We start from the raw sequence: 26,621 nt of genomic DNA on the forward strand, positions 1-26,621 counted from the left end.
ATTTTGTTCTCATATTCACTTTTTTTCTTTTTGACCAATATGGAAGCTCATATGGAATAAGTGTTTGGCATTTTCACGATAGCACCATAGATCTCATTCTGAATACATCAATCTCGGCGAAGGAGTTGTGCAGAATGATGTCGGTAGTGGGTAACCGTTTTTTCCAAACAATTATCCTAATTTTTCTCCAACCTATTTTCTCTCTATCATCTTCCTGTATAATCTAGATTTACTCGGTTTTGGATCTTAGATTCACCGAGTAAATTTAGGAAATAGTAGTTTGTTGTTTTATTTTTCAATAAAAAATATTGTGTTCTTGCAATATTTAGGTTTTAGATTTCTGTTTTCTATTATTAGTTTCAATTTATCAATGGCTACTACATGCCATTGGTTATTTCATTACGCTTATATAGCGGGTTTTTATTGTCATTGGGGCTTTCTAATGAGATTGTATAATATAATCAACATATGGATTTGTTACAACACAGTTTTTCTTCAAATATTGTCTCTACAATCTCATCAATCCAGACTAGTGGAAGGAAGAACAGAGAAAATATGTTATGATGGACGAAATCTGATTTTGTTGTTCGTGTGGAAGATTATTCAGGATTTTCCGTTACAAAAATTCGAATACCAGACTGATTTTGATACAACTTCTTCTCTGATGGACAAGACAAAGGTATGTGATCTGGAAATTAAAGAAGAAAATTCTTAATCTTACATATGTGATAATTGAGGAGCATGCAATAAATGGGCAACAAGCCGATTTGGGGAATGATCAAGTTATTCTTTGGAGCATCTTCTTTCTCACTTGTAGGATCAAGATTAATGTTAGTCTCTTCCTTATTATTTGGTTTCATGTAATCTCAACAAATGTAAATCACATTGCATGCTTGTTGTGTCAATATGCAATGTATAATGATGAAACAAGAGGGTGTATTTATTTAACACCTCTTCTATGTAATCCTTCAAACCTCAACTTGAATGAGGTAGTCAAATAAATAAATTCTAGGGGCTCTTCAAAGCCCCTCATTCCTTCAAAAAAAAAAAAACGACACTGGCCAAAATAGTTTGAATATTTTTTTACGTGTTTCATCCCGCCAAGTAAAGAGCGCTTGTCGGGTAAAAAAGAATAAAGAAGATTTAAGCGATCAGTTTAAAATTTGAACGTGCGACTATACAAATATCCATTTTACCTGTAACTACGGAAAATCCATAGTCACACCCAAACCTTCATTTGTATATATACCAAATCCTCAATCTAAACATTTATTCACAATCCAAATGAAATATGAATACAAAGTATGCTAGAAATGTAAATGAGACACATGATTTTTGCATGGTTCGATCCATAACGGGATCTACATCCATGGTTCTTCACTATAATATTTGGTGTTTACATGAAACTCCATTAATGAATTTTGGAGCTCTAGATTTAGTTTTGGGGAAGAAGAAGATGATAGAGAAAATAAAATCTGATCACTTTCTCTCTCTTAGATATTTTCTTAAGTATTAGAGAGTAGAAATGAATTTAAAAAAATGTCATTTACATATAAATTAAAGAAACTAAGCTAAGATACTATGTACCTAGTTCTAGAGATGCTAAGTTACTCCTTCCTCCATACGGCGCCACGTGTCGAAGGTAGTTTTTGGTATCCACATTTTGCCCTTTTTTCCTTGAGCATTGCTTGAAGAGCGATCCTTAAGGAAAAATCCGTTTTGGTGTAGTTCTTGGAGCGAGACGTGTGGTGCTTGAATGGATGACTTTGACCTTTGTTGATGACGGAACGAGCGAAAGAATAATCCCTTGAAAAGTATATACTTGCCTCTTGTTCTTTTGCGAAGTTCTGAAGCCTTGTTGTGCGAAGTATACATTATTCCTTAAATTATACGAAGTATGAAGTATGCGAAGTATCCTTTTAAGAAGTATAAGAAGTACAAAGTATGAAGCACGAAGTATGAACTATGCGAAGTATCCTTACGAAGTATAAGAAATATGAAGTATAAGAAGTACGAAGTATCCTTACGAAGTTTGAAGTATTTACTTGCCTCTGCCCTTATTGTAGTTGATTGTCTTACATCTTTGTGAAGCATGAAGTATCCATACGAAGTATCTCTTATTAATTATCTTCAAAAAGTATTTGTGGCGATAAATTTAATCTTCAAGAAGTATGAATAATAAGAATTCCAAATTATGCGAAGTAACCATTCTTGATCTTTTTCCCTTGTCTTTTCGCGAAATATATACGCGAAGTAAGAAGAATCCTTGTTTAAAGTAGACGAAGTATGTAGTGTGCGAGATGAATATATATAATGAATGGATGTGATGAAAATACTTATGCAATGATGAAAATACTTATGCAATGCTTATACGATGAATGAACATGAATAGTATGCTTACCTAAAGTTGGCAAAATGAAATGTATATAGTATATGTGTGTTACTTAACTCATTAAATATTTAAGGTGTTGATCTCGCTTCGTGTTGTTTTGATTCCTCCTTGCATGGTTTTGGTTCTTCGCTCATCCATTCATCTTCGCTCATTTGTGGCCCTTTATATGCTCATCGACCTTGCTTTTGCTCCAAGTTCCCTCTATGTATGTCTTCGTTCAACTTTAGCTCATGCATTGCTTCGCTTTATTGCCTCAGAGTTTATTCCTACATGGTTAGCATGTATAACATAGAAATAGTATAATCATAGCAATATGGATATTTACTCAAGTTATAATACATGATATATTGCCTCTTTCTTATTTTCATAATCTTTTCTTCTTTTGTTCAATGATTTCTTCACTTCATTTTCTTTCTTTCTTTTTTTTCCCTTCTTTCTTTTTTTCTTTTTTTCTTTCTTTTTGCCTCTTATACATTTTTTGGGTGTTGAAAATTGTTACGGGTAAGGTCTTTGCTCCAATCTTCTACTCATATGTGGCCTTAAGGGGTTCTTATTTGTGCCTCCTAAGTAAGGTTCTTACCTTGCCCCATCCTCTCATTAAGGGTCTTTATTCGACGAAGTCTCAGGCGCTCATTATTCTTGCGAATAACAATCCATCAACCTCGCCTTAACATTCTTTACTGAGGTCTTACTTTGCGACAATACCACATGACTAATTATTCCCATGAATAAAAGCCCCGAAGTGTTGCCGACTATTAGGTCACCAGCTCCCTAATCTGGATGGTGACGTCCCTTCCCACTGTAATGCCCCTTCTAGGAAGATACCCCTGACATGCATGCCTAGCTCTTCCCATCCGGTTATTTCAACATTCAGCTTTTTTCGTGACTTCTTATCCCTTTCGCCGATATGGCTATTGGTTACGAAGTCACACCCTAGGTGGGGTTCTTTGAGACCGAGTGTTTCCGCAGCCAAGACTTGCCAGAAGGACATGGCCGGTAACGCTCCAGACGTCCCAGGCACCCGCAGCTTAACCGAATACGTCGGCGCCTTGGTCATACTCCACACCCCTTACCGAAGGCCATCACATTCAGTGGGTTCCTCGGCGTATAGGACTTACCCCTAGCTATCTGTCCAGGAGTTGTTCACTACGCGCATTTTGGACTAGGGTGCACGCCGTGGATTCCCAGCCTTCCTAGCGAAGGTTTTGCCTCCTAATCTGAGGTTTTGCCTTTGTTCTTTTCTTCCTTTTGAGGAGTATTTCTTATAGAGACAATATATCATGTTGTATATATGAAAAGTTTATAGTTTTAGTGGTACTTAGCTCGTCGCGCGAAGTTACATTGCAGCTGGTTCATGCGAGATGGTTCCATCTTTGTTGAGTTATGGTAGCGAGATACGTTGCCCTAGTTTGTTTATCAGCTTGTCAGAAGGCGTTACAGGAACTTGGGAAACAATGTACTTGCTCTAACTTGGCTTCGGGGAACATGAGAACTTTCTTTCGTTTCTACTAGCTAACAATGCTTTCTCCTGTCATCTCGGCTTAATATCTGGTGCTGCTTGTCTTCTGTTCTTCGCCAAAGTCTTTTATTCCTTATTGTATCCTATGAATTGCAATTAACAGTCAATAGTTGGTTATCAGAACTAGAGAGTACACGATGGAATCACCTTTCAAAGTTATAATAACGATCTCTATCAACGTCACTTTTATTCTTCATGATCTGCTTAAAGTAGGAAAGTTGTAAGTAAGAAAACTTCCCTTTTGGTTGTGTTGTTCGCGTATAGCTATTGGCAGTAGGTGGTATGTCTTTAGTTGCATGTTTCTTTGCTGGTAATGTAGTTGGTTTTACTTCATGGGTTGGTTTAACTTCGTGGAGTAAACGTCTTCGCTGGCTGTGTATATGTCTTTGATCTCTACTGGCTCCGAAGTATGCTTTGCCTATGTCCCTTATTTCGAGGCTGCACTTCGCTGGATATTTCTTCTTCGTTACCTGGTTTCGTCTTCATGTTTAGACGAAGTGGTACTTCGCCTTCCTCTCTTGCTCGCTTGTTCCTCCTCCATTGATCACTTCGCGAATCGTCATGACTTTACTAATATTGAAGACGAGATGGTTGTGTTGTAATGACGAGATATCATCTTCATCATCTACTGATAATGTTCCGGCGAAGTGAGCTTTTGGCTTCGTCTAATTCTTGTTCTTGCTGAATTATACCTTCCTAAAACTTCTTCTTTCCTTTCCTTTGCTCGTGGCTGGAGTTGAATTGTTGCTTCATGTTTTGGCTTATCTTTACATTATATAGTTGATGAAGTCCGCTTTTGCTTTATTTCTCCTGATGAAGCATTCCTTCCTTCACTTTCTGTTTGCCTCTCTGAAGTTCAGTCCTACACCGGCAACTTAAGCCCGTTGTTTCGACATCTTTTCTGTACCTGTGACTTAGAATTCAAGTATTTATACAATTAAAGGGGATCTCAGCAAGTTATGGATGACAATATACGTGTTCGGATCTTCTTAGATGATAATTTTTAATGACTAGAGAAGTAGAGTAAGAATACTTCCCCTTCTAGTAGTATTACTGGCAGTGGGCGGTGTGTTTAGTTGCGAAGTGGGTTGACGAGATGAGTCTGACGAACTGAGTACGAGATGCTTTGCTCGCCGGGGCTGAACTAGTTGACGAAGTAACTGATTCTTTTTCCTCGTGGGCTGGACTATCTAAGTCGAGTACTATTCTTTTTTCTTCGCATAAACTGGTGACGAAGTAAATGATATTAGTATCTCTTCTCTCATATTTCTGGTGTCGTCTAGCTGACGTGATAGCTGATAAGAAGTTGTCTTTGCCAAGTTGTTGAGATATAGTTGGTGACGAAGTAACGAGTTGACGAAATATTCATTCTCGTGGTTGTCCTTTTCTTTGCTCGTGGCTCTTCGCTGGTTTGTTGCTCGCAGTTCCGTCCGTCCGGAAGTGATTACTTGACGAGATAAAGGTTGTCGACGAAGTGCTTTCTTATCTGACGAAGTAATGATTGTTGATCCTTGACTGGTCAAGCTGGCGAGTTGAACCTGAGATATTACGTCTCTGCGAGCTAGCTCGTTCCTTACTGATTGTTGACGAAGTTGGTTGACGAATTGATCTTTGCGAAGCTTTTAACCCTAATCTTTCCTCGCCATTGCCTCCCCGGTCCTTCATTTTTTCTTCGCTGGAGTTGTTCCCTTCTTTAAAATCTCTGCTTTGCCAACAGTCCTAGCACGCTAGTTAAACTTCGTTTGTGCACTTTTTTGTTTGCTTGCGGCGTTCAACACTCGCGAGATGTTTGGAGACGAAGTATGTTTCTTCCTTTACGAAGTAACTTCTGCCAAATATTTCGTTGACATTCATCTGCATATGCACGAACTGAACTTGACTGCTGTATCTTTTCTTCATTCTCCCGGTCGTCAATGGCTTTTCGTTCTCTTCCTCATGTTGCTGTCTCGTTTCGCTATTCATGGCAGTGACTTATTCCCTGTGAGTTTCAATTACGGATTAGCAGTTCCTTAACGAAATTTTAGAGTACAGCAATAATGTGAAGGCAAGAAGGCTTCCCCTTTTAATGGTTGTGACGAAGTAGCTATTACTACGTTAGTTGAGATGAGGTATGTAAAGAATACTTCCTTTTTTGGTTTCGTTTCTCGTGGCTCTAGCTAGAAGATGATATTTGGGTGAAATACTTCCACACTCAATGTGGAGATTTTAGAGTTTATTTATATTGAAAGATACTGCAATGCAGTTACATTGTTGTTACAGACTCTATCAAAACAAAGACTTTAACAAACTCAAGACTCTGATTTAACTTAGCGTAAACCTAGCCTTAGAATTCTTCCTTGTTATTCGGTCTTCTGACTCTGTGATAGTGCTTATCTTGTTATTGTTAACAAGATGCAGCTGACTCAGTTTTCTTACTAACACCCTCCCTCAAGTTGAACTGGAGTTTACGGATGTTCAATTTGTCACGTAGAAGTTGATACCTAGAGGAAGGAAGGCCTTTAGTAAATAAGTTCGATATTTGATCCCTGGAACTAATGAAGTGCACCTGTAATTGTTTAGTAAATAAGTGTGCTAGAAATGTAAATGAGACACATGATTTTTACATGGTTCGATCCATAACGGGATCTACATCCATGGTTCTTCACTATAATATTTGGTGTTTACATGAAACTCCATTAATGAATTTTGGATCTCTAGATTTAGTTTTGGGGAAGAAGAAGATGATAGAGAAAATAAAATTTGATCCCTTTCTCTCTTAGATATTTTCTTAAGTATTAGAGAGTAGAAATGAATTTACAAAAATGTTTTTACATATAAATTAAAGAAACTAAGCTAAAATACTATGTACCTAGTTCTAGTTCTAGTTCTAGAGATGCTAAGTTACTCCTTCCTCCATACGGCGCCACGCGTCGAAGGTGGTTTTTGGTATCCACGTTACCATTATTATTTGAACTCATAATGAATTGAAATTACATAAAACCCAAGCTTTCTTCTATTGAAATTCAAATTTTGGTGCCCACTTGAACCCCTTCCCTCCATCCCTGCATGTTGGATTTTTTTCATGTTCTTTTTTTTCCTAGATTTTCTTTTGGATAGGTAAAATAAAATTTATCAAAAGGGAAAAGATTTAAGAAACATGAACATAGAGCAACAAGAACCGACCACAAGAGAAGAGACACCCAACACATACAAATGAACTGACTACAGGACCACATACTGCGAAAAAGAAAACTAAGTTCATGAAAGAGAGAAATCAAGGTGGTTTGAAGACCACGAGTCTCCGTTTAAGCATGAAGCATTTAAACTGTGGTTGCTTGCGGAACCAAAAAGCTAAAGGTGAATTTGATCTTCCACTAGTAAAAAAATGATGTTCGGCGACAGTTAATAACTGTTATTGTATTATTTTTGTAACAGTTTTAGTTTTTTCTGCGGTGTTACTAAAACCCCTGTTACGGAAAGTTTATAAAACCTGTTACGGAATGACTATTGAAAAATGACTCATAAATTCTAAAACTGTCACTGTTAGTAGTTTTTGGTAACAATTTATTAAATATATGTTGCCGAATAATTCCTACGGTAACTGTTTTTCATAAAACTGTTGTTATTGTTTGAGTAACCGTAACAGTTTTTATGAAAACTGTCATAAAAATAGTACAATTTATAGTAAAACCACCACCACCTCCACCACTAGCGCCACCACCACCTCCACCACCAGCACCGCCGCAACCATTTCCACCATGCCCGACACCGTTCCACAACCACAAGTTAGGCTTCTTGAGCTTGAAATATAAATTTTATAAAATTACTCTTCATAGGATTCGACCTTGAGACCTATTACACCTAACTATAACTCTTAAACCACTATTCCACACTTTGTTTTTGGTTAATGTTATCCATATAAAATACTTATTCTCATTAAAAAATAAACTATCGACCTCCACCAGAACCTTTGTTACCACCACCTTCATTGTCACCGCCCAACTACAACACATTAATATTGTAGTATTTCTACATGACGTACCACTTGTTTATTATTTTTTTATTAGATTTGAATTTCTATTAAACTGTAGATAACCATCTGTTTGAGCCATGGCTAGATCTACATGAAATTAAATCAATAAGTAAATTGTGACATGTTGGTCTAAGATCTACGTAATCTTTTTGAAATGTATTTCAAGATAACTAGTTATGTAGATAAATAGTAACAGTTGTTTTATAGAAATGTCATGATAAGGTCAACTATGGTGACATATTAAATCTGTTACAGTAACATGCGTATATGGTAACGGTTGGTATAAAAAGTGTCATGAAATATCAACTATGGTGACATATAAGATGTGTTATAGTAGCAAGGGTATATAGTAACAGTTGGTCTAAATAAATGTCACGTTAATTTAAACTATGGTAACATATTAAATATGTTACAGTAACACGGGTATATAGTAACACTTATTATAAAAACTGTTTCAGTATACAACCTAGATGGCACTATGTAACAGTTCTTACAAAAACTGTTACCATTATTTAACAACCTAATATTTAGTGACGGGTAATTTACGAACTGTTACCTTATAAAATCTTGAACTGTTACTAAACGTCACTTTTTTACTAGTGTTCTTTATAACTTTTGCGCAGTCGAGAGAATTGTTGTTGAATGCTCGATTGTTTCCCTCCTTCCACAAATTCCACGCAATAACAGCGGTTTTTCCAGATTGATTGATGACACTATCAATTCTTATGTTCTATTTTCCGACCAAATAAGCACGTTTGTATTTTATTCTGATCGATAAAAAAAAGAGTACGTCGACTGAAACAGCGTCACAAAGCCACAAACATAATTGTTGAAGACGAATATATATTAGTATTGCCGTGGCAGATACCAATCCATATAAAACTAAATGGTATAAAAGTTTAGGTGAAACAACATTGGTTCGGCTTGGCAATGCTAGTACCCGTTTTCAGAAACCGTGGGTACAAAAGCTAGGTAAAACAGTTTTTCTAGATGTTAAATGTAAACTGTTTATACATGGAAATGGAATAAAATGTGGTAACAAGATATTAAGATGCTTTTCTTAATTTGGACAAAAAGATTAGGCATGCAATTCAATAATATACTAGACTTTGATACATTGGTGACTACTATTAGTCCCGTAATAATTACGCTTTCACGCTTTTGAAACTGAATTCGATACAAATTTTGTACATTTCTTTTAATAGGCTGAAATAATTTGACAAGATGTAAAAACGCGGCATCTTGGTGAACTCGCAAACCCCTATTTGCTTCTCTAAATCCCCTATAAAAGCAACTTTTATTGTGGGTTATAAAACCACAAAGTTTTTTTCCTTTTTCTCTCAGTGTTCTCTCTACTTCATTCCAAGTTTTCTCTTTAGATAAATTCAGGAGTACTTGATATGGATACAACTGATTTTTCTTGTGATAGTGATTTTGATGATCTTGATGTGATTCGTAAGAGACTTTCGTTGTCATTGAACAGTGATCATAGCGCACCCAATACTAGTGATCATATGGAAGATGATGCTCCGGCAGGTCTTCGTGTAATGGTCGTGGATGACAATACTGCATGTCTTTTTATTACTTCAATTATGCTTAAAAGGTTCAATTACGAAGGTAGTGTTTTTGATTTGGTATTTTTATTGTTGTGTCTTATTTTTTATTTAAGGGACTGTGATTAGAGAGTTAATTAGGGTTTGGTAATATCTCAAAGTTATTTGATTTGAACTTTGTTTTTGCATGTATTGTTATTGGTAATTAGATTTTTTTTTCCTCCAATTGTTCACTTGATGTTAGATCACGATGTTATTGACCAAATATTGGTCAATAGCTAGTGACAGTAAATTATCCAGGGTTTTCTTTTATTATCGAATTTGAGTTATTTCTTTTTCTTCATCTATTTTTGATAAAAAGATATCTTCATTTATTTTTAATAAATAGATAAAGATCCTATAGATTTCAAATTTCCTATGTATTTATTTCATTTTAGATATTGAGCATTTTGGAGCATTATTTTAATGCCCTTTATTGTTTCTTCATTTGGCTAAGAACCTTCAAAAGTTAAGAAGTTGAATCGACTCAATTTTATAATGTTTTATGTGAACCAAAAACTAAATCCTATTATCTTAGAATTGTTTAGATGCTTCACAAAAAAAATAAAATTATAATTGTTTAGATACCTCAACGAAGATATTTGTGACTTTTGAAACATGAAACTGATAAGTATCTTTTTTATTTTTTTAAAACGTCAATCAATTTCCTTAAGAGTTTAGAGGTTGAATTGGCTCAATATATATATATATTGTATGTAAACCCCAAACCAAATCTTGAATCCTGCCACTTAAATATTACCTAAGGGTTTTTTATTTTATGGATTTTGATAAATGTTGGATATTATTTAAATTTTCTCTTTAGGCTCCAATTTTTTGCTCTTGACAGTATAATTTCAAGAATGTCCTAGATTTTTTTTTTTTTTTTTTTTTTGAACGTCTGCCTGGCAGAGAGACACAAAGCGAACAAAAAAACTAGGTAAAAACAAGAGAACATCAAGACAAGCCACCGGTAGAACTAGCCTGTTGAATGATTGAAGCTGGGAGTTGAAGAGGAATAGAGGATCCGACCTCTCTAAGCCGTCCTAAAAAGAAAGGGCGATAAAATTCGACTGCACTAGGAAGTGGTTTCAGGCTCCAAAATTTTACGTTTGGTAGTGTTTAACTTTTTAGGATAATTAGCTAAATTACCCAGAAAGATAAAACTACATTTTTTTTCTTTTCCTTTTTATCATTTTAGGGTAACCAATACTAAATGAAATTAATAAGAGAGGGAAAATGGGAGCTTTATAAATTTAATTAACTTTTAAAAAGTTTTCCATCACTTTTCCCTTCAAAGAATAACAAAAGAAAATCAAACTTGAATCTGGACTAGGCCTTTTGAAATAGATAAAAGATTTCGATCGAGTCTTTGTAGTATCAAGGTCACTGGATAGTTACTCTAGGCTTTAGTAGAATGTAAAAGTTGTAACGTGATAAGAGATTGGACTGTTGAATTACACAATCACTTCCTTGAAGCCGTTGAAAAATTAGGCGTCGACAGTAAGACCTTATCATCATTCTCTATCTTGAAATACTAATTTTGATTTTATTATGTGTATCTTTATAACGCTGATTAACGATGGCTATTTTATTTTGATGAATAGAGGGTGTGCCAAAGAGAATACTCGAGTACATGAGAATCCCTGGCTTAACCAGAGAAAATGTAGCGAGCCATCTACAGGTTTGCTTACAAGTTATATTTCTAGTTTCAAAGATCAAACATGATACGAAAATCTACTTTCTCTTGATCCGAAATCAATTTTATTTAACACAAGCATGCATGTATTTAAGTTCTTACACACTTTGTATAAATTCTATACATCAACCACATCTTTGTTTACGTAAAGGTTAAGAATGTTGGTCATCTAATCACTAATCGTATCACCATTGTGTATGATTTAATCAGGTTCGTAGGATACCTGATGATTCCATAGAATGCAATAATAATTATAATAGAATCTATGGTTCGATATGTCCGTAGTTCTATATCACTGTATATGATATCTGCATATAAAGGGACAAGCATCTCATTGATAGTAATTACTACAAGGATATCACGCGTCGATGTAATTGTCATTTACAAGCCTTTTAATGATTTCTCTCATGAAAGTGATTCATATATATGTCTCATGTATCTAAACATTGTAGTGCTACATGCCCAAAAAGGTTCACATGATTTCTCTCGGGGTTTTTCTCGGTCGGTGTAGCCAGCAACACCGTGTACAATAATAGTACCCATTTTATTTATTTCCTAATTATATATTTGATTATATTATGCAGAAGTACAGAATTTTTGTAAAGAACCTTGTGGAAAACAACCGAGATATCGAGCCAAGTACTGTCAAGTCCTTGGCCAGTAGAGCATTTCACGCTAGCTTTGCTACAGATGCACCTACACCGATTAGTTTACTACAAGTTGTTTCTCAAAAAGCACCAAAATATTCATTTGGGTCATTCCAACCGGGTTCAGAAGATGGCAACTTTCAGGGTCCTAACACTCAAAACCACACTTCACATCTTAGTGCTTCTATGGTCGCTGCAGGATTTCAACTCGGGGAATCATCAACCACTCCCATGAACAACAACAACAACAAAGGGTTGACGACATCAGCACAACAACCAAGGTCTACAACTCGCTTTGCTGCTGCAAATGCCAACAAGAATGCTGCTACATTTAGTCCAGCTCGGTCGATTCTAAACATGTCTATGGGAGGAGGAAGAAGTGGTAGGGGTACCATGAGACTAGTTCATCAGCAAAATCTAATGAGGTGGAGTAACAATATTCAAAGTACTGGACCACTTAATACTAGCACTCGTACTGTCTTCGAAAGTGGCAACTTTCAAAGACTGAACAATAATCCATTGGTGGCAAATATGGGAACAACTGCAAACATCGGTTCGTCATCCGTTGGTAATTCAACCCAACCCATAACCCTCAATTCAACCAACTTTATGGGAATTCAGATTATCAATGATAATACCAACTCTAGTGGAACACTACACATTCGTCCTATGGTTAGTACACCCTCAAATGACAACAATATGGACTATAGCTTCACTAACAGGCCAGCATCGTTAGTAATGGAAGTACCTGGTCTGATCCCTGAATCCTATGTGCAGTCATCTTATTCTGCAATTGAAGAACCAAACTCAAACCCTGATTACCTGAACAGCGAACCATCCTCAATTGCACCAGTGGAAGTGTCTAATCCGATCTGGAAATCTTCTTGTATGAATACTAGTGGTTTTACTGCTCCTCAAGATGAAGCTTCTTTTGGAGGTGGCATTATTCCGAATGCAAATCATGAATCCATTTCCCCACAAGAAGCACCAGCACCGTTGGTACAAGAGGCGCAACATCCAGAGCAGGATGGGGAAGACGTAGAAGACTTATTTAAAGGATTATGTGATCTACTAAGGAATGATTCTTACCTTGGAAGCTCACTTCATCCTTTGATGGACAACTACCTTAATATTGAACCATCCTCAATTCCACCAGTGGAAGTGTCATATCCGATACGTCAACCTTCTTTCATGAATACTAATGGTTTTACTGCTCCTCAAGATGAAGCTACTTTTGGAGGTGGCATTATTTCGAATGCAAACAAACAAGAAGAAACTCAAGTACCAACATTACTAGTGGCACCAACAACATTGGTACAAGAGGCGCAACAGACAGAGCAGGCTGGGGAAGAAGAAAAAGATCCATTTGAAGGATTATATGATCTAATAAGGAACGATTCTAACCCTGGAAGCTCATTTCTTCCTTTGATGGACAACGAGGACTTTGCACATTTCTTCCAGGATTTCGAGCAATCTAATACTGATCAGGCATGTTTCTTACACATTATTCCTGAATATATTGTGCATAATGATTTGATTTCATTACTTTCTAGTTTTGACGGTAAGGATCTTGGTCATAATAACACCATTCAATGGCTTCCTAAATTACATTGGTAAATGCAGGGAGGATCAATGTATGGTGGCGAGGATTTTCTCAATCAACCATGACTTCGATATAAGTGCGAGTGAAGTGAATAATGGTGGCGATGACGACATATTTCAGTTCTAATGGGTTCAGATATCCATGGAGGTCGATGGCACCAGATGACCAGAAGTTATATGCGTACATCAATGATGGATCGCGTTGTGCATTCAGATATGGACAAGCTAGCTAGATATACATATTCAAACATCTTATATTATCTGTTGCCATTATGGTTTTTATTTAGGTGATAATCTCAGTAGTTATTTTTTGAACCTACTTGTTTTTATTATCTTAATCTGAACCATTTTATTTATCCATGTGGTTTGAGTTTGTGACTTATATATGTTTTCTAGGGGTTAAAATAAATTTGTAAAAATCTAGGGACTTCTAGTGGACTAAATACTATATATATGGTGGACTAAATACGAAAAATAAGATAAAATGAAAGGTTTTGATATGATTATTAGGAATTTAGGGGGGCTAGAGCCAGAATTAGTCAACCCTTGGCTCCGCCCCTGGAGGTACACATGCTTGGATTGACACTTAATTGATACGGATAGTCCATACCATATCATTAGAGTTTACAGCCCAATACTAGGCCCATTTGAAGGGTATATACCAATATTGTGTGTTTTTTTTCTAATGGACAATGGTTTGGCAAGTTGCCAATGACGAAAATATTAACATTGGGAGGACAAATGAATCCTCGACTCCTAATTCGTTCCTCAAAAACCAACATTCCATTATTTACAAAGATGAACAACAAGTTCCTCAATTCACTGATAAAAAATACCATTGTTAATGTGAGCAAGCTCTTGATGAGATATTTTATGAATATCAAATTATCGACATCCTATAATCCCATTTTAAGGAGAAAACAAAGTTGGATGGTCACTAAAAAAGATTAGAGAAATTCACAATTTAGTTTACATACATTATATAATCCCCTTTTAAGGATAAAACAAAATTGGATGGTTGTTAAAAAGATTAAGGCAATTCCTAATTTACTTTACACATAACCAATTTATGCACACTTTTATTTCACTTTAAAAGGAAAACTCAAATATAGTGGTTGAAAATTGCACTTAAATATCCCTTATTAAATTAAAAACTGGTTATCAAAATGATTGATGAACACGACTATTTTTAATATTAAATATATAGAAACTATCAATCATATAAAAAAAATGCCAAATGTGTGCATGACAATAGCGCAGGTAAATTTTTGGTCGGGTTCATGGATATAATCAATGAATATCATATTTCTTTATATTATATTAACTTGGGTTCGTTCAATGGTTATTAGGTTGTTGCATTTATTTACTTGGTTATATTATTTGATTAATGATGACATGTGTTTTGCATTACTCAACACTGAGAAAATATAACAACCGTTTAACTATTTTAAATACCTCATACCGATCGTAGAAATACTACAATTATATGAATAATTATTTAAACTAATATAGTTAACTGAAAATTTTCATAACCATGATTTCATATTGAACTCTCTTGATACCATAATATAAATCCTCTATCATTTTCATTTCTTGAAATCTGCGACATATAAAATGGACTGAACAGAAATCAGATAAAATATAAAAGAAATCTTTTATTAATAGATAACTAGTCCAGTTAAGAGTAATATGAAGAGGAGCACCCGAAGTATCCTTAAGGGTTAGCTTACTTGTTATTATTTGTTTCACTTTGTACACAACAGCAAATCTTGACTTTGCTTTAGGAATCAGGGCTTCTACGAAGGTTCAAATTATCAGTCTGATTGCTCTCCGGTATTGAAATTTATGTAACAATTTTCAAAGATTATGTCCCATAGTGTTGCTGTAATATGTAGACTATGGCACCACATTTGGTTACGGGGGATTCTGCGGAGGTTAATAATTGATAGAAGTCTGATTGCGCTCCAATGCAAAAAAAAAAAATGGATTAGCAGAAGAATTAGGGGGAAAAAAAGAGGAATTTATATGTCCGTCAATATTTTGAATATGTATGTTTTTAAATCATGGATGCACCGAAATAGTATTGCGGAAAAAATACTGATCCAATAACTAAAATAACACTAGAGCAATAATCCAAATCAAAATTTATCATAAAACCGTTACTTGTTTTAGCTTACTTCTACTTGTTCCTGCTTCTTGGCCATTGTTTCTTCAAATTCCTAGTTTTTTCTTCTTGTCTTCAACATGAAACTCCAGTAGTTCATCCATGTCAAATGAATGTTTCTTGCTTCTTTCACTGTTTGTGTCAATGCCTTCCAGTTTCCGAGATTTGAACTATAACAAAACACAATATCATTAGTCTTCCATTTAACAGTATAGTAAATCAATTTGACGAAAGCGAACATGAATCTGATACATACTTCGTATTTTCCTTCATTGACGTTTATACTTAAATCTTCCGACTATGCTAACATGTGAAATTTCATAGAAAACCGCAACAAATAAACTATTGGAATACTGATGCAGCAAAAAAGTTCGGTTTATAAAGTTTGTACATGCATTAACTTGAGAATTAGTACAACAATCACCACCACCTTTTTTTTCCATATGTTAAGCATCTCGACGTCTTTGTAAATGTGTTTCTTTTCAGTTTCAGTCATCGAATTATTTCGATTTCGACGTCTTTGTAGATGTGCTTCCTTTTCATTTTATGGCATCGAATTATAAGCATTTCGGCATCTTTGTAGATGTGGTACTTTTTCGTTTTCAATCACAACATTACGTTTTTGTTTAGTCAAAACTTGACGGATCTGTAGTTGAGCATCACTTTGTTTTTGTAACTCGATCAGTCTAGGAATTTGACGAAGATGGGATGCTTTTTCCTTCATTACTATGATTTGACCTTGAGTGGGTTGTATAACAGATACTTGTTACACTACATAAAGATAAAGTGTTATAAAACACCCACAGTTTTATTAAGGCTAGCTAACTAAGTTAATAAAGGATTACTCTAAAGCATAGAATATACAGTTGATATTAACTCAATAACTATCATATTTCTTTATTATATTAAATCGGGTTCCTTTAACGGTTATTAGGTTGTTACATTTATTTAATTGGTTATATTATTTGATTGATGATGACACGTGTTTGTGCGTTACTTAACACTGAGAAAATATAACGACCGTTGAACTATTTTAACTACCTCCAGAAATGCTACAATGAAGGGAATAATTATTTGCATGATAATAGCGCAGTTAAATCTTTGGTCGGGTAGATGGATATAATCAATGACTATCATATTTATTTATTATCTTACCTCGGGCTCGTTTAACAGTTATTAGGTTGTTGCATTTATTTACTTGGTTATATTATCTGATTGATGATGACACGAGTTTTGGATTACTGAACACTGAGAAAATATAACGACCATTTAATTATTTTAACTACCTCATACCGATCCTACAAATACTAAAAAAATTTAACTACCTCATACCGATCCTACAAATACTACAATTAAGTGAATAATTATTTAAACTAATATACTTAACTGAAAATTTGCATAACCATGATTTTATAATGAACTCTCTCGATACCATATCAAAATCTCTCGATGTCTGTATATAGGCTATTTTTTTCGAGATAAAACCAGACTGATGATGTGGCATTATCTTGTGTATATATCCATTCACAAGATAATATAAATCCTCTATCATTTTTGTGTCTTGAAATCTGCAGCATATAAAATGGACTGAACATAAATCATATAAAACTCAAAAGAAGTCTTTTATGAATAGATAACTAGTCCAGATGTGCCTGCCATTTATGTTCCAAAAAAAATCTAACTTTTTATTTAATAGTGTTTCATTTACACAAAAATTATGTATTTGTATGTATTATTTTACTTATTATGTTACATATTGTAATTCTTTCAAGGAAGGATGGCATACAACATTTTCGTATAAAAAAAAAAACTTGAACTTTCACTCTTAAGAGTAATATGAAGAGGAGCACCCGAAGTATCCTTAAGGGTTAGCTTATTTGTTTCACTTCGTACAAAACAACAAATCTTGACTTTGCTTCATGAATCAGGGCTTCTACAAAGGTCCAAATTATCAATCTGATTGCTCTCCGATATTGAAATTTGTGCGGCAATTTTCAGAGATTATGTCCCAGAGCGTTGCTGCAATACTTAGACTATGGCACCACATTTGGTTCCGGGGGCTTCTGCGAAGGTTAATAATAGAAGTCTGAATGCGCTCCAATGCAAAAAATTGGATTAGCAGAACAATTAGGGAACAAAAAGGAATTTATATGTCGGTCAATATATTGAATACGTATGTTTTTAAATCATGGATGCACCGAAACAGTTTTGCGGCAAAAATATTGATCTAATAACTAAGATGGCACTACATCAATGATCCAAATCCAAATTTATCATAAAACCGTGACTAGTTTTAGCTTACTTCTAGCTGTTCCTGCTTCTTGGCCATTGTTGCTTCCAATTCTTAGTTTTTTCTTCCTGTCTTCAGCATGAAGCTCCAGTAGTTCATCCACGTCAAGTGGATGCTTTTTGCTTCTTTCACTGTCTGTGCCAATGCCTTCCAGTTTCCGGGATTGAACTATAACATAACACAATACCATTAGTCTTTCATGTAATAGTATAGTAAATCAATTTAACGACAACGAACATGCATCTGATACATACTTCGTATTTCTCTTTATTGACGTTTATACTTAAATCTTCCGACTATGCTAACATGTGAAATTTTGTAGACAACTGAAACAAGAGGCTGTTTGGGCCTAACCAGGATTCTTCAACTCTGAGTTAGTTTCTTTTTCTTCAGGAGTTGAACTTCTTCATCCTTTCTTGGGCTTCATACTGTCTAAGTTTATACGCTCCTCTGCATGGCCTGGTAGTTGACCATACTTAGGGGCCTGAGTACTTCAACTAGATTGGACATTTAAGCAAGTGAAGATTTTTCCTTGGACTACCAAAGTGACGTTTTTACCCGTGGGTCGTAAAATGACCGATTACCCTCTGTTCAAAAATCACCAAGTACAACACCGAAAAAATATGATGGTAGTTTGTTTGTTTTAACTACGTCATACGATCCCAGTAACCATATTATATTTGAGTAAAATAAATAAATAATATGTTTTTTTTTGAAGCATGAAATTTATTTAAAAACCAGAGGGTGGTTACAAGAGGGTATGCAATACCCTGAGATTCAAATACAATTAAATCGGAAAGCCAAGAAATTGCAGTAACACAATAATGAAACAAGATGCCGGTAGTAATCTCCGGATTAGAATTGCAGCGGGGGTAAGTATTATAGTTGGTGAAGTGAAATTGGATGAGGTTGCTGATGATCTGTAGGCCTTCGACGAATGCTTTCCATAAGAAAATGTGTACTTTTGATGGACATTGCGTCCATAAGAACTTGGTTGGTGGTGGTGGTTTTCGATGCAATTGATCTGAGACATTAGCAAGGCCTATGCATCCAGTTGTTGCGTGATACTGCCGAAACGATATCTGTCCACCTCCTTGTTTTCCGGCTTTATCCATAACTTCAAACCGAGTCTAGAGCTTGGAATGTGGCCTGAAGTAGTATCTAATCTCTGCCCTTGAGGATGTAGTACGTACTAATGCTATTACAAGGGTTACTAAAACTGAAATACAATTGAAATTAAAGACTCAAACTGGACTGAAAACGGGAACTAGTGATGCCTTATTAATGCGCTTATCCTATGACTGAGATAGGATAGTGACTCTACAAACCCAAAAAACAGAAAAATATTACATTAGGAATTAACCAATATAAAGTATCTACAACGGCTCGAAAGCGGTGGAGCATCCACCGGCCCCAGAGAACAGTTAAGATGCTTAGCTTTTTAATGCTAGTCTGCGATACTGGGATAAAAATTATCATGTTTCCTGTAGTGAAAGAGGCATGTCTTATTATTGCTGCTGCTACTTGTTGACGTTGTCTGGAAATATTCATGTTACTAATATGTCCTATTGGAAATATTCTTACGTATCGAGTTCTCTCAGTACCATATAAATATGACTTGATACCAATATAAAAGCTAAATTTTCAAGATAAAATAGACTAGTCATTTGGTGTATCTTGTGCATATATAGGTGCACAATATAATAGAAGCCTTTTATCATTTTTGCGTCTTGAAGTTGGTGATGAACAAAATTGGTTGAACATATAAATCACGGAAAAACGTACTTCTCTGTTTACCAACACCAACTTAGGATATCGTCTTAGCGTATTCAGAGTTTCCATCAGACATGATAACAGAAGCCTTCTAGGGGTATTGCCAGTCTTATTCATTGTTTATATTGCACAAGATAGCATAATCCTCTAGCTTATTAGAGCTACCTTCTTTGGTGAACGTGATACCAAAAGCCACTACTTCATTCAAAGTTGCCAATACCTTATTTGGATGGCCTCTAGCTTATTTACTGTTAAAATTCGAAGAAAAAAAACACAAAATTGATTAAAAAGACCAAAATCAACAAGTCCTGGGTGAAATGGACAGTTAGATTTTGATACTGTTTAAATGGACAAAAATGTAAAAATAGGCAGGATGTAACCAGTTTCATCGTGCTCTTTTTCAAATATTTTTTCTTATTTTTAATTTACACAGGATGTATCCAGTTTCATCCTTGCTATTTTTTAAATTTAAGTTAGGATGAAACCAGTTTTGGCCATTTCCAAGTGTTACCTTTTTTGGTGCAGAAGATACCATAATTATTTTATAATCAATGAAACACGACGAGGCAATTAGTTTTTTGTTACGTGGGTTAATGGATATAATCAATAAACTACCAAATCTTTTAATTATATTAGTTCGGGTTTATTTAACGATCACTAATTTGTAGCATTCATTCAAATGATTTTATTCTCTAATTGATAACAACATTTGTTTGTGCATTGCCCAAAACCAAAAAATGTAAGGATCATTCAACTGTTTTAAATACCTCATACCAAGTCCAAAAACACTATAATTAGGTAAAACGAAACAACTTAACACTCCCTCCGTTCCTTTTTAATAGGCTGGTTTTGTTTTTTAGAGAAAACTAAGGAAACTAAGAGAACTAATCATTGAAAGTGGTCCTCATGACACTTGTCAATAAAAGAAGTGAAGTGAAATGGTCCCCATGACACTTGTCAGCAAAAGAAGTATAGTGAAATGGTCCACATGACACTTGTCATCAAAAGAAGTTAAGAGAAAAGTGGTCCCAAAAAACTAAAGTAACATTTGACTTTTCCAACTAGGAAACCAGCCTATTTGAAACATTTATTTTAGGAAACTAACCTATTAAAAAGGAACGGAGGGAGTATATCATTATTATTATTCCAAACAGAAATCTTATGATTCTGTATATTAAACCGTCTCAATACTGTATCAAAATTCTCTCAATACCAATGTAAAACTGATTTTCCCAGATAAAAACATACAAATTATTTGGTGTTATCTTCTGAATATATAGATGCATAAGACAACTGAAGCTTTCTACGGTGTTATCTTCTGAATACATAGATGCATAAGACAACCGAAGCTTTGATCATTTTTGTGTATTGAGGAGTGCGATTAATTAAAAGGATTGAACATTTAGATTATAGATAAATGTATAACTTGGTTTGCCAACACCTTCTTTGAGTACCCTAAAATATACAACATATAACTTTATTTACCAATATGTTCTTTGGGTAGCCTCTAATTTATTCATTTTTTCCATTAGACAAAATAAAAGAAACTTTTAGCTTATTTAGAATAGTCATTGGATAAGATAACAGAAACCGCCAGTTTCATCGGAAGGTAACAAAAACATCTAACTTATTCAAAGTTGCACAGTTGCCAACTTATTTACGGTTGCCATTAAACAAGGTAATGGAAACCTATCTAGCTTATTCATAATTACCATATTTGGTACACAAGATGACAAAGTCCTTTTTTGATTTTAATCTTTGTAAAAAGAATGAAATTAGTTGATTAGATGTACATGTTGAGCACCTGGAAAGAAAAAAAAAAAGAAAGATAATTTATTTACAATGCATGAGGTTTTAGAAATTTTAAAAAAGAAATGTTTGCATGCGAATGCCTCTTTTGAAAAGAAATCTGGTCAATGTAGAATTGTGATCAATTACACAGACGGTTTCTTTTTTTTTTTTTTTTTTTTCTTTTTTGATATTCATACAGGTTCAGACACAGCTTAAGCCCATCCAGTAAAGACAGTGCTGGAATGCATGGGTCTCCTGGCCCTCCTCTAAAGGCTTGAAGGAGTAAAGACAGTGTAAATTGGGTTGTGCCGGCACGAGCACAGTACGCTAAAATCTGAGCCCAGCAAGTTAGTTTCGTGGGTTGTGTTGGGGTAGCCTAATCGGCACAGTAGCACAGCAGAGCACAGCACGCGGCACGGATAAGCACGTGGCCAGCACATCACGTCATAGCATGCACAACTACACCATATAACAAGGTATAATACATCATATTTTGTGTATATTTCACAAAAGAGTCACTATTCTCGCTAGTTTTTGACATTTTATATTGGCTTATTTTTATAACAACACATGTAATACCTAAGTACTTGGAAAATATATTTCAATATCGTTGTTATAATGTCGTTACCTATATTTGACTAGAACATTAATTTACATGGCAATGATCCAATTTTATATTTGATGGGATATTTCTTTTCATTGAATAAACTTGTTAATATTACTTGAAACAGTTACAAATGATATGTTGTCTATTTAAATTCCCATGATAATGTCCGACTGAATGTATACATTAAGTGATTTCAAATTGTTTATAGCACGTGTGCCGGCACGGCACAACACGACACATCACGTTTATTCGTGTGTTGTGCTCGTGGGATGTGTTGTCCCTAGCTTTTGACTAGTAAAGCATAACACGTTTAAATCATTGGCACAACACAACACGGCACATGGCACGTGAAACACGCGACTTCGTGTGCTGGGCTGTGCCGGGCCGGCACGTTTTACACCTCTACCTGTCAACGCTAGTCTAGGAAAACACTTTGATTACACAGTGGGCAAGTAAAATTCTGAATACACACCTTTACCGGCATCAAATAAAATAGAAATGACGTCATCGAACTTTTGATTTAACCACAGTTATGTAATCCAATTTAACGGTCTGTGAGCTATAACCCCAAAGATGTCACTATCCATCCACAAAAACCCCATGAAAACAAAAGTAACACAAAAACCCCCAAAAAAAAAAGTAAAACAAAAACTCCAAATTTTAATATTGGTTTCATCAAATTTTATTCTGGTTTCATCAAATTTTATGATGAAACCAAAATAAAATTTGATGAAACCAATATTAAAATTTGGGGTTTTGTATCAATTTTGTTTACGATGGAGTTTTAATGGATCCCAACATTTGAGTGGGATTTTTGTACCACAAATTTGGTCACCTTGGACTTTTATGACTAGTTTTGCCAATTTAATTATATTTTGCGAATCTTTTTGTTTTGTAAACATAATTTGTAATTGTTACTTTTAGAAGATACCCATAATATCCTTATTACATCGGGCGACAAATGAATCAGCCATCAATAATCAGCTGATGAATACATGACAACACTAACAAAGAAAATTAATTAAACTAAAAAACTGATAAATGACACAACCACTTTACACCGCACAGATTCAAGTAAATTTCCAATATAATTAACATGCATATAGATATATGATCGGTCTTCATGAAAGGCAAAGAATTCCCCAGCACCATAGTATTCTACCCTATTAGTACTTCATTGCGTTGTTCACTCAAGTCAAGAACAAAGTATTGAGATTTGGGATTATAACCTAAAAAAAATCGAAGTTATTATGAATTAATGAGATAATTTTATGGGGATGGCCTAACAAAAAGAGTTCAGTGTTAGAAAAAAAATTATGATGACTGATTCCTTTTGCAGTTTGGTGGACAATGTGGAGCAAAAGAAATACAAGGTTGTATGGGAATAAAAGAAGAAATACGGACCAGTTAATCATCTCAGTTAAATGTACTCTTTATAATTGGGCTCTGCCGACTAAATTGGCTATGTTTTAAGTTCGCTTATTTGTAATTGGAATGCTGTGATTGGTAATTCCTAATCACTTTTTTTTTTCTATTTTCTTGTAATTGTCACTCGTCCAGTGACGGTCTACATCTTAATAAAATTTGACCTTCTCTTGTCAAAAAAGAAAATTAATGAGATAATTTTGGGTTACCATAATAAAGGGTAATGTAGGTAATTGTAAAAACAAAATATACTGAATGCACTAGGAAAATCAATACGTATAATTCAGGAACATAACTCAAATCATTAGGAATTTTTGGTGGGGCACTCAAAAGACACAAGGAAGATGCATCTCCCTCCCTTTAATGAGAGCAAGACTACTCAAAAGTCTAAAATTTAAGTGACAGCAGCCGTCGGATCTCCTTCCTTTAAAATATGGACCATTAGATGAGAGAATATTCCCTAAGTGATTCCCGTCACATTCCGTGTGGCTTTTTTCGTTACTGGACGGAAATACCCCTCCATCTTTTCATTCTTCTTTCGAATACGCAACTCTTTCTCTTCAGTTCCATCACCACTCACCAGCTTCATCGCCCCATCATTACCATCACCACAAGCAATACCATCATCCCGCCACTAGCAGCAAAACCAGCAACTACGATCGATGTCAATCTCTCCAGAAGGTATGTAAACTCTCCGTCTGATTTGTATTATGAAATTCTTGGGTTTCGGAAGTTAAGGCGGTTTTGTTTGATTTTCTCTTCTACAGTTCTTCTTCTCCCTCAAACAACTAAAGTTCATCCAACAATCAATGAAGGAGATGGAGATTTAAGTCGACCGTTTCAAGCAAATCATGATGAATATGAAGATTTTACTTATAAAATCTCAAACCCCTTATTCACAAATCCAATTTCTAGAGTTACAAAATGAACATTCACAGAAGATGCAATCTTGCATATTTAGTTCTGGTAAGATTTCATCTGTTACTTTTGATTTAGTAGTCTTAATTCTTAATTGTGGGTTTGATCTGGATTTATCGAATTTTCCCTAAATTGACAATTAGGGGTTTAATATAATTACACTGTTAGTTGCTCACAGTTGGATTGAAACCCAATTTCCATCAAACTATTGTGTCAATCTCATTGGAAAAAAACAACTGCATTTGCGATTATAGGTTTTCTTACTTCCTCATATCTCTAAAAGTTAAAATTTTCAATATTTCTAAACATATCCATTTATGTGATAATTTTGTAGATTCAATTTAAGGATCAGGAAGACTCATGCTTATGTTGATGAATCTAAAATTGTGAATGCAACCAATCTAGGTTATTGATAATCTCTTTTGATTTCACTTCACACTATATGATTATTTCCTGTATCTGGATGGATAGTTGTAAATCAATTTATTTGATGTTAGAAACCTTCACAGTAGAAGGAAAAAGATGCATAGTATCAAGGAAATATAGGAGGCAAAAAATGGGATATATGGAGGCTAATGTTGTAGAATTCTTTAACTAAATTCTATGTTTTTTAGTCCATGAACAGAAAGGAATGAGACCAACGAATGAGGCGAAACATGTAACTGTTATAGAAGCAGGCATATCAATTCAACTAATCTGTTGTATGGAGGAAGCCATGTTGTTTCCTTATCATATATTTATGCATCGATTTTAGTGTCTCATCTGCTCTGTTGAAAATGACACTTCGTGAACTGATATGTTTTGCATGCAGAGTGAATGTTTCCCCAATTTGCTTTTCATCTTGAAATATTACTTCTTTTAACTCAATAATTGAAAATAACAATCTTATTTCTGTTTTTCTGAAGTCACTTTTGAGTTGAAGTGTCTATTCTTCCGTATATACTACTAGGTTTTAGTTCAATATGTACTCGCACCAAGACATTCTCGATTGTGGGATTATTCCATATAAGGCTCAGGGTGCAGAGCAGCTTTCGAATATGGGGAGTTGGTTGGAGTTAGCAATTTAGCTCCATCAGATGGAAACGGAAAAGCGACAGTTATGACGCACTTCAGTTCTTCACAACGGCTTTCTTAATGCAATTCCGGACTTGGGACAGTAAGTATTTCCTTCTACGATTATTAAGTTTTACTAATGGACTTATGTGGATCCATACAGAGATATAATAATATAGTAACATGTGATAGGAAGACCATCTCAGTAAAAACCCATCAGTTGTGATGGTATGCATCTTTTAATAGCATATTTCTTGAACTTGGAGAAATTTATAAGAGCCTATGTTGGTTAGTGAACTTTCTGGAATAATGGAGACAACTATGTGTGTGGTAGTGCTCTTCAGCAATCGAGATCTCATTGCAACCTTTTCTTTTCTGCAGCCAGTTAATATGGGAGATGATCTGGGTGCTTGAGTTGTGATGGCGAAAACAATTTTCAGGTTGGCAGCGGGTGGTGTTGGATTTTCCAACTCCAAGTCCAATCAAGCACTTCACTTCCGTGATGGTACTAATTCAATCTTCACCAGCGGAACACTTTTGGCAACTTGAGATTCTATAAAACTTCTTATGGGTTTCAACTTGAGATTTTATAAAACTTTTGCATTATCATAGTGAGTATTATGTATAGCTCACTGCGTTTTCATGTCTTCAGTCTCAACTTGATTTACTTGGTTAACCTGTAGTGCTTTGTCGATTTGCGATTACTCGATATAAATGTGATTGAAGACTGTGATGCATGCTTTAGCAACATGTTTCGTGTAATTGTTAGATGATTTGGGTATCCAAAGTTGCACCTTCGCATCTTATGTTGAAGTATAATCACATTCGTAGAATAAAATTGGAAGGCCAAATGGGAAACAACAATAGAGTCCTTCATCATTCATAGATAATAATTGTTTGTCTTGAAATAATACTACGTTCCCATTTCCATTGGAAAGCTCATTTCTGGCGAAGTACCGGGATGCAGGAACTTTGGGCTGAAAAGATTTCTCTAGAATCTCTAATCGAAGAGAATAATTAATAAATACGCTCATATCAAGACCTAACTCACTCAAGTATGCTCAAAATGGGGCTAAGATCTTGAAAACTATAGATGCAGTTTGGATAAAGTAACGCATGACAGAGAGATACCTCAAAAGT

At 34.9% G+C, this 26,621-nt stretch overlaps 1 long non-coding RNA gene across 3 annotated transcripts; it reads left to right on the forward strand.

Moving 5' to 3' along the window:
• The first annotated feature begins 24,067 nt into the window (after positions 1-24,067).
• LOC113274145 lies at positions 24,068-26,278 on the forward strand. 3 transcript variants are annotated; one of them, XR_003322819.1, is made up of 4 exons: positions 24,068-24,191; positions 24,278-24,476; positions 24,763-25,584; positions 25,863-26,278. It is a non-coding gene; the product is annotated as an uncharacterized LOC113274145 (long non-coding RNA). The 3 variants fall into 3 exon arrangements; XR_003322818.1 differs by having other exon boundaries at positions 25,334-25,584; XR_003322817.1 differs by having other exon boundaries at positions 24,278-25,584.
• The last annotated feature ends 343 nt before the right edge of the window (positions 26,279-26,621 follow it).

Source organism: Papaver somniferum, chromosome 4 (assembly GCF_003573695.1).
Source record: "Papaver somniferum cultivar HN1 chromosome 4, ASM357369v1, whole genome shotgun sequence".
Lineage (NCBI taxonomy): Eukaryota > Viridiplantae > Streptophyta > Magnoliopsida > Ranunculales > Papaveraceae > Papaver > Papaver somniferum.